A 9,598-nucleotide genomic window follows, 5' to 3' on the forward strand; every position below is an offset into this window, starting at 1 on the left:
CTATAACTGACTCTAAATGTTGGCATCCTTCCATACTCTTTATGGACCCTCTTCTCTTGCTACATTCTCTCCCTAGCAATGTTCATCAGTTCTCATGGATTCAAATACCATCCAGTGTTGATGATTTTCAAATTTGTATTTCCAAATTTTCATATCCAGCTGTCCACTTGAAATTTCCACTTGGATATCTCGTAGTAATATCAAACAACATGTTGAAAAGTGAAACTATTGCTTTTTTTTCTACCAAACTTGCTTCCCATCCATAATCTTCCCCATTCCAGTTAATAGCATCAGCATCCATCCACAATTTTTCTAGCCAGAAACTTATGAATTCCTTGATTCCTTGCTCTGAAACCTTGATTTGCTTTCCTCTTGTCTTACTCTTCCCTGAAACAGATACACCAGCCAATCATGCCAATTGTAGTGCCAACATATATCTGGAATCCACCTCTGACTTCTACTGACACTATCTTAGTCAAGCCACACATGAGTCACTACAACAGAATCCCAACTGGTCTCTCTGGTTCCATTCTTGCCTAATCTAATTCATTCTCCACTCAGCAAAGTGATTTTTAAAAATGTTAAATAAATCATGTTACTTTATTACATAGATCTATTCAATAACTTTCTATTACACTTTGGATAAAATTCAGAGTCAGGTATCATGACCTGTTAAGGCCCTGCATGATTGGACCTCTTTATATTTTGACACCCTCATCTTCTGCCATTCTCCATATCATGTACTCTTCTTCAGGCACACTGGTCTTTTTCTCACTTTCTTAAACAAGGCAGTCCCTTTCCTGTTTCAAGGTCATTATGTATGCTGTTTTTTCCATTTATAGTGCTTCTTACTGACTTTTCTCAAGGCAAACTCCCTAGATCTCAGCATGAGGGTCTCTTCCTCAGGAGATCTTTTCTCACCTTGTTTTTTTTTTTCACTTTTATAAACAGCATTTATTGTACAGAGTACTCTGAAGGAAGAAAAATATGTACAGCCATTTGTTTTCATTAATACATTTCTATTCTGTCCTGCAATACTGAAAAGGTGGAATGTGGCACAAAAATAACCCTTAGGAGTTACAAATTAGAAAACAACACTTTAAAAAAAGATTTTTACTTTTCTGGTAGAAATATAAAAACTGTGGTTTATAGGGAAGAAATTAAACAAAATAAAGTCCAATCAATTGTTGAGGTGGCTTTAACACTTAAAGTTTTGTCCCTTAAACCAACTTGTCAACAGCAGTAAGTGTTTAAAATCTAAATATAAATAAATGGGCAGCTCTGCCCGAATAGCCGCCCAGTTCGAGCAACTTACAGTAACGCTTCCGTGTTCTCTGTGCAGAAATAATACCCCTTCCTGGCATCCTTATGGGGTACACATGCAGGAGAGCTTCACCTCATGCTGCAACATACAACTGAACATCCATCCTCTCATCACATGGGGCCGTCCACAACACCACTAAATGTACCAAAACTGATTTGTTAAAAAAAAAAAAAAACAGCAGAAACTAACACACTACTGTAAAGCAATTATACTCCAATAAAGATGTTAAAAAAAATTCTAAAAACAAGTGGATGGGGGAGGCAGGAATAGATGACAGCCATTACGTTGTCTTCCTGAAACCCTTTAGAATAGGGTAGATGTTCTCAAAGGCTTCATAAATTTCTGCTCTGACTTTAGCACCTGTTAATATAACTTTTCCAGAAACAAAAATAAGGAGAACAATTCTCGGTTTGATCATTCTGTGGATTAAACCAGGAAATAACTCTGGCTCATAACTACTGAACTGTTGGTGGGTAAGCACAAAGCCTTCTAACCTTATAGGGAACTTCACATCACAGCTCCCCACCATGTTCTGAATCTTGAAGTCCAAGAACTTAGCTGGAACACCCAACTTCTGTACAACCCTGGCATATTTTCTTGCTGCTAGTCTGGACTGTTCTTCACTCTTGGCTCCTGTGCGCACCATCTTCCCAGAACTGAATATCAGTGCAGTGGTCTGGGGCTCTCTTATTCTCATAATTACAGCAGCAAACCACTTGGAATTATATTCAGCATTCCCTGCATGAAGTGCAATGGTCTTTAGGTCAAGTTTACAACCAAGATTCACTGTGGATACAATATTTTGCAGCTGTGGCACAATCCCAGAGCTCTCTGAGGCTGGCGTGGCAGGGGTAATGGGGGTCATGGGGGAGGGATACAGGGGAGTGGTGCCCGGCAAGGGTGCGGTCGTAAGAGTCTGTGAGTGGAAAAGCTGTGGTGTCTGGCCCGAGGCCCCCTGCGTTGCCTGCTGGGACGTCGACTGCTGAACGGCTGCCACTGCTGCCTGCTGCTGCTGCTGCTGTTGCTGCTGCTGTCTTTGCTGCTCTTCCAATATAGACAGACTGTTGGTGTTCTGAATAGGCTGTGGAGTCAGTCCTGTGCCATAAAGCATCATTAGACTAAAGATAGGGATTCCAGGAGTCATGGCACCCTGGGCATAAGGTGGGGGGTTGTTGTTCTGATCCATGAGGTTCATTTTCTTCTTGGCAAATCAAAACCCTTTGGACTGTAAATCGCCTCAGCATTCAGTCTTTTCCTAGAGCATCCCCAGCACACTCTTCTTAGCGACTTCCTTAACTCTCTGGGTTATCTTCATGCACACCAAGAAACAGTGATACTTATCCTCAGGAAAGAGAGTTGTTTGTAGAATCTCCTCATTTTTTGGTCAAATTTGATTTTTTTTTTGATATAATCACTGGAGTCACTGCAGAGATAACTCTCACCTTCTTATCAGGAATAATTTCCTCCATCTTTGCCTCCTGTAACTCTATCTCAACTCCTTGATTGTTTCTTTTGTTAACATTTACAATTTACAATACTTCTATTCATGTATTTTGCTTTGTTTAATGTCAGTATCCCCCACTAGACTGCAAGCTCCATTTTTGTTTGTCTTGCTCACTGCTGATTTCTCAGGTCCTAGCCTGGAATAAAATGAACTCTCCATAGATAATAGTTGTTGAACCAAAAAATTTAAAATAACAAGCATGAGGGCTTCCTTTCATAGATTTTGGCAGTCTAGCCTAATGGACACAGGAACCTCTGATATCAAATTCAGCCTTCCGAGCAATGAGTAGTCCTTCCCAGACCCACTTCACCTCTAAGGAGATTCAACATGGCTCTGTTTAGCCAAGGTCCTTTAAGGTCTGTGGAAGAAGGTTCTGAGCCTGGGGTCTATGAATAGGATTGGTGGTTTATGAAACCTCTGAAATTGTATATAGTAATTTGTGAATATGTTAATCTGTCTATTTTTCTAGGGAAAAATTCTACAACTTTCATCAGATTCTTAAAGGAGTTCATGACCCAGAAAAGGTTAAGAATCACTCACCGAAGGGTCTTTTCCTGGGATAACTGCCAGCCAGAAGTCCTGAACTGCTCTAATTAAAATGTAATTGGAGAATGGAGCTGAATCCACTATTTCCTTTGAGCTTTTCCTGGAGCTATGATCAGACCTGCTTGAGCCTTCCCTGAATTTGGGGTACATTTTTGACATTATATAATGTGCCTTAAATCTTATCTAGTCATGCTCTGCCCCCTGTGACCCACATTGACCTGGTTGCTGTTTCCTGCCTAATCTTAGATTCTGACCAGACCTGTGCCAGTGTCACAACCATGCTGATATAACCAGCACATCCTTTTGTCTGACTCAGTTCTGTCAGGGATCTTCACTGGTCCCAGACTGATGGATCAGAATTATCATGTCATTGACAAAGACAATAAAGTAGGAGTGGAGGGAAAACTGATTCAAGAACTCAAGATCAGAAAGCAAATCTGATCATATGAGTCACATTGGGGCTTGTCTGATCATATGAGTCACTTTGGGGCCTTGTGAAATGCAGATAAAACAGATTCTATCCACCCTGACCTACTAAATCACAATCTTGAGGGGAGTGATGGCCTGGAGATCTGTATCTTAACAAACTCCCACTGTGAGGTGAGTATTATGATCAGGTAATTTGGGGAAACTTTATGTCTAAATTGCAATTCATCAGTTCATCTTGACACTTGACTCTCACAATCACAATTTATGACATTTTAATGATTGGAAATGTTCATATTTCACAAAATTAATTAGGTAGAGAATTTTGAACAGTGTATGAAGGCAAAGTTGTAGATTTAGTCTTATTCATTCAGTTTACTCTAATTTATGTTCAAGCTGAAATATTACATCTTCTCAGTCTGTGTCAAATTATTCTGTAGCTGAATTTCATCAGGGTTCTTTTTAGTATGACATTTGTTTCCCCCAAATCTGAGGACCTTTAGGTTGTGGTTTACCCAGTTTATGCTCAGGAACTTCTTCATGAAAAATTTAAACATTCCTTTATTCAGCTTGTCTTTCACCACTATTAAGTCATCTTTGTATAAAGATCACTTTTATAAAAATTGAGCCTCATAACTCGTACATTCCAAATGAGGAAATGGACACTCACAGAAGCTATTTGATTCACTCAAGATCCCAGAGCTGTTTAGTAGCAGGGTCAAAGCATAAAGCTGTTCAACTATTCTGTGTTGATTGAGCACTTACTTTATCCAGGTCAATGAACTCACTGATGGGGATACAAAGATACAAAAGACTTGGTCCCTGCCCTCAAGGAAGCCCAGGTCTTCAGATTCCAAAATGAGTCAGGTATCCTGAAGATGCTGGGTCACTGCTAATATCACTTGAACTTCATTAGAGAAAATTGCTTTTAATTTTGACTTCTGTATTTATCAAAACAATTTTTGGGACTGTGGCAGGAGAAAGAGAGGTTATGCACTATTATCCTAGACACATGTTTTTTTTGGTCTGTACAGCACTTACATTTTCTTAAATTATCAATTAAAATTGGGAGAGTTCACATTTAATATCTAGATTTCTGGATTCTCTTTTAAAAAACCCAAAAATCTGGCCTTACTGGACCAATGTTCCCTTGTGGCAATAATTCTCTGGAGGTGAGGGACTGCTGCTAATTTTTATGGGCTGGTGCTAGCAGTTCACATAGTTCCTAACCAGTACGTTGCACACACTCCTATTGCCTACCCAACCCCTGGAGCATTTAAGTTTGCTAACCCTGTCCACTAACTTCTGGGGCTACCAATTGTTGTCTGAACTGTTCCTGACAGCAGATGGCAGAAATAAGCTGTGTAATTTCCATTTCCCCTACAAGTAGGAAAGATGTACTGTAGCAACAATCGACTTCAGAAGCTTTTCTTTTTTCCTCTAAAAACAAAACAAACAAACAAAAAACAACCTATGGTCACTAGATTTTAGCTGAGCCATATTTTGACAAAGTAAGTGGTGAGAAAGGAATTTGGTGCCAATTGTAGCAACAATTGACTTCAGAGGCTTTTCTTTTTTCTTCTTAAAAAAACCCTTAAGGTCATAAATGTAAGACCAGATACTATAAAACTCTTAGAGGAAAACATAGGCAGAACACTCCTTGACATAAAATGCAGCAACATCTTTTTTGATCTGTCTCCTAGAGTAATGGAAATAAAAACAAAAATAAAAAATGGGACCTAATGAAACTCAAAAGCTTTTGCACAGCAAAGGAAACCATAAACAAAATGAAAAGGCAACCCACAGAATGGGAGAAAACATTTGCAAACGATGCGACCGACAAGGGAATAATCTCCAAGATTTACAAACAGCTCATGCAGCTCAATATCAAAAAACAAACAACCCAATCAAAAAATGGGCAGAAGACCTAAAAAGACATTTCTCTAAAGAAGAGATACAGACGGCCAACAGGCACATGAAAAGATGCTCAACATCGTTAATTATTAGAGAAATGCAAATCAAAACTACAATGAGGTATCACCTCACGCCAGTCAGAATTGCCATAATCAAAAAGTCTACAAACAGTAAATGCTAGAGAGGGTGTGGAGAAAAGGGAACCCTCTTGCACTGTTGATGGGAATGTAAATTGGTATAGCCACTATGGAGAACAGTATGGAGCTTCCTTAAGAAACTAAAAACAGAGCTACCCTATGATCCAGCAATCCCACTCCTGGGCATAAATCCTGAGGAAAACATGGTTCAAAAGGATACATGCATCCCAGTGTTCATTGCAGTGCTGTTTACAATAGCCAAGACATGGAAGCAACCTATATGTCCATCAACAGATGAATGGATAAAGATGATGTGGTATGTGTATATATATATATATATATATATATATATATATATATATATATATACACACATATATATATACATATATATATGTATATATATATGTGTATATATACATATATATACATATATATGTATATATATATGTGTATATATATATATATATATATATATATATATATATACCTACATACATATACACACACACACAATGGAATATTATTCAGCCTTAAAAAAGAATGAAATAGTGCCATTTCCAGCAACATGGATGGACCTGGAGATTATCATACTAAGTGAAGCAAGTTAGACAGAGAAAGACAAGTATCATATGATATTGCTTATATGCAGAATCTAAAAAAAATGATACAGATGAACTTATTTACAAAACAGAAACAGACTCACAGACTTAGAGAATGAACTTATGGTTACTGGGGGCGCGGAGGGTGGGGAGAGGGATAGATTGGGAGTTTGGGGTTGACATGTACACACTGCTATATTTAAAATAGATAACCAACAAGGACCAGCTGTATAGTACAGGGAACTCTGCTCAATACAATGTAACAACCTAAATGGGAAAAGAATTTGAAAAAGAATAGATACATGTATATGTATAACTGAATCACTTTGCTGTACACCTAAAACTAACACAACATTATTAATCAATTATACTCCAGTATGAAATTAAAATTTTTAAAAATGAAATAAAAATTAAAATTTAAAAAAGGAAAAGGGGAAAAAAACCCTAAGGTCATTATAGTTTAGTTGAGCCATATTTTGACAAAGTAAGTGGTGAGAGAAGGATTTAGTATCAGTAGTGAGAAGTAGCCCATTGTGTGCAGCAAGAATTTAGAAGGCATGAATGGAATAGCTAGTTACCAGCAAAATAATCCTGAAACTGAGAGGTAGGGCAAGCTGGCTTGCAGCCACTTGTTGGGAACCTCTTCCCCACACTATATACAAAAATGAGCTCAAAATAAGTCATAGACCTAAATGTAAGAGCTAAAACTTTAAAACTATTAAAAGAAAATACAAGAGTAAATCTTTTCTGACTTTGGATTAGGCAATGGTTTCTTAGACATGACACCCAAAGTGCAAGCAGCAAAAGAAAAAGTAGTTAAATGGGACTTCATCAAACATCAAAATTTAAAACTTTTGTGCCTCAAATTATATCATCAAGAAAATGGAAAGACAACATGCAAAATGGGGGAAATTTTTTGCAAATCATATGTCTCATAAGGAACTTGTATATAAACGACTCTTACAACTGAACAATAAAAAACAAATGACCTAATTTAAAAAAAAAGTCAAAGGATATAAATAGACGTTTCTGTAAGGAAGATATACAAATAGAAAATAAGCATATAAAAAGACATTCAACCTTATTAGTCATCAGGGAAATGCAAATCAAAACCACAATGAGATACCATCTTACTCTGCACAGGATGGCTAAAAAATAAACAGACAATAACAAGTGCTGACAGGGATGTGGAGAAATTAGAACCCTCAAGCATTGTTGATGGGATTGTAAATGGTTCAGCTACTTTGGAAAACAGTTTGGGTATTCCTCAAAATGTGACCTAGCAATGCCATTCCTAGATATATAGCCAAGAGAAAAGAAAACATATGGCCACACAAAAACTTGTACACAAATATTCATAGCAGTGTTATCAACAATAGCCAAAAGGTGGGACAACCCAAATGCCCATTAGTTGGTGAGTGGATAAACAAAATGTAGAATAGCCATACATGGAATAGTATTCAGTTACAAAAAGGAATGAAGTACCAAACATGTTACTATATGGATAAACCTTGAAAAATTATGCTAAATAAAAGAAGACAGACACAAAATGATTCTATTTATTTGAAATGTCCAGAATAGGTAAATATGTAGAAACAGAAAGTAAGTTAATGGTTGCCAGGGCCTACAAGGAAGGGAGATCAGGAGTGACTGCTAAAGTGTAAAGCGTTTCTTTCTGGGGTGATGAAAATATTTTGAAATTAGATAGTAGTGGTGGTTTAATAACTGAAGGGATATACTGTAAACAACAGAATTATATACTTTCAAAGGTTGAATTTTATAGTATATGAATTATGTCTCAATAAATTGTTATTGTTTAAGAGGGCACATTAGCTATTAATCTCCTGCAGTGCTTTAGGATCAACTGTAAGAAAATCACTTTTTTAATATTTAAGGAATATGGTTTAGTGTGAGCAATTTATGGGTGATGGAATGTGGGTTAAAGCAGCTATGGCTGTGGCCCAGACCACCTTCCCTGTCTTCTGGAGGGCAGTAAGCTAGGGGAGAGGACAACTGGCAGGAAGGAAAAATGGGAAAGTTGGAGAGAAGGAGTCCAAAGTGAGAAGCCTACCCTGGGGTTGAAACTACCTTGCTCTCAATGGATGAAAAAGATGAGGTCATAGAGCTTCCATCTGTCTTTGTGAGACATCAGAGATCATCCTGATAATAGTGTCTTTCCAACAAAAATAGAGCATGAACAAAGTACATTCCTCAGCAAGGCCAAAGATAGGCAGATCTTGTTGTTAGGGATTGCCTGACCAGAATTTTCTCATTTCACCCTAAATCTACTGAGTTCCACTGAGTTCACACAAGCACACACACACACGCACACATGCACACACACACACACACACAGAGAGAGAGAGAGAGAGAGAGAGAGAACCCAACATTTTATGATGACCAAATTAATTATTTTGCTGGAGAAAATGATGGCATGGCTCTCAGCAGGCTCCAGCAAATCTAAGCCTAAAGCATCAAGATTCTTAGTCACCCAGACTGCAAACCCTGTTGTTAAGCTGGCCCTCTTCCCTCTCCTGGGCTCTCATCCATATCTACCTAGTCATCATGGTCTATTGATTTATGTTTCTCATCTAATGTACCTCACATCTGTCCCTCTGTTTTCAATCCTCTTACCACTCTGTCAGACCAGATGCTCATCAACTCATGCCGGAAAAACAACTGAACTAACTAATGGGGAGAAAATAAAAGTGTCTGTTTAAGAGCTAACTAACTACAGATTTCCTCTTAGGGGAAGAGATTTGTGTTTGTTTTAGCAAATGCTCTGATGGATCATTTTGATTGCTCAAAGATTACCCTTGGGGCATGGTTGGAATAAACCTGGAGCTAAACATCTCTGCTTGAGAAAGTAGCAGTAATGCCAGAGTTTGGGTATTTGTGATCTGAGGAAAACTAGGGAAAAGATTGAAAGATGGAGAAGGAGAATTGAGCAGCACTGAGAAAACTCAAGCCCTATTAGAATGGCTAAGGAACTTTCAATGTGAGAGATATTTAATATTTAATTTTAAGTTGTTTGCTGCTGTACTGTAAATACTTGGTCCTTCAGTAAAATCTGTGAGCTCACAGCTATTGGTAGTATATGGGAAAGTGAAGAAATCAAGGAGTGAGCAGGGAGGCAACACAGTAC

At 37.9% G+C, this 9,598-nt stretch overlaps 1 pseudogene across 1 annotated transcript; it reads right to left on the bottom strand.

Annotated features, from left to right (window-relative positions):
• Positions 1-922: 922 nt before the first annotated feature.
• On the bottom strand, positions 923-6,187 carry LOC309621633 (TATA-box-binding protein pseudogene; annotated as a pseudogene). Its single transcript has one exon. The product of its transcript is annotated as a TATA-box-binding protein pseudogene (transcript).
• Positions 6,188-9,598: the final 3,411 nt, after the last annotated feature.

Source organism: Balaenoptera borealis (genome assembly GCF_965194805.1).
Source record: "Balaenoptera borealis genome assembly, contig: HAP1_SCAFFOLD_774, whole genome shotgun sequence".
Classification (NCBI taxonomy): domain Eukaryota; kingdom Metazoa; phylum Chordata; class Mammalia; order Artiodactyla; family Balaenopteridae; genus Balaenoptera; species Balaenoptera borealis.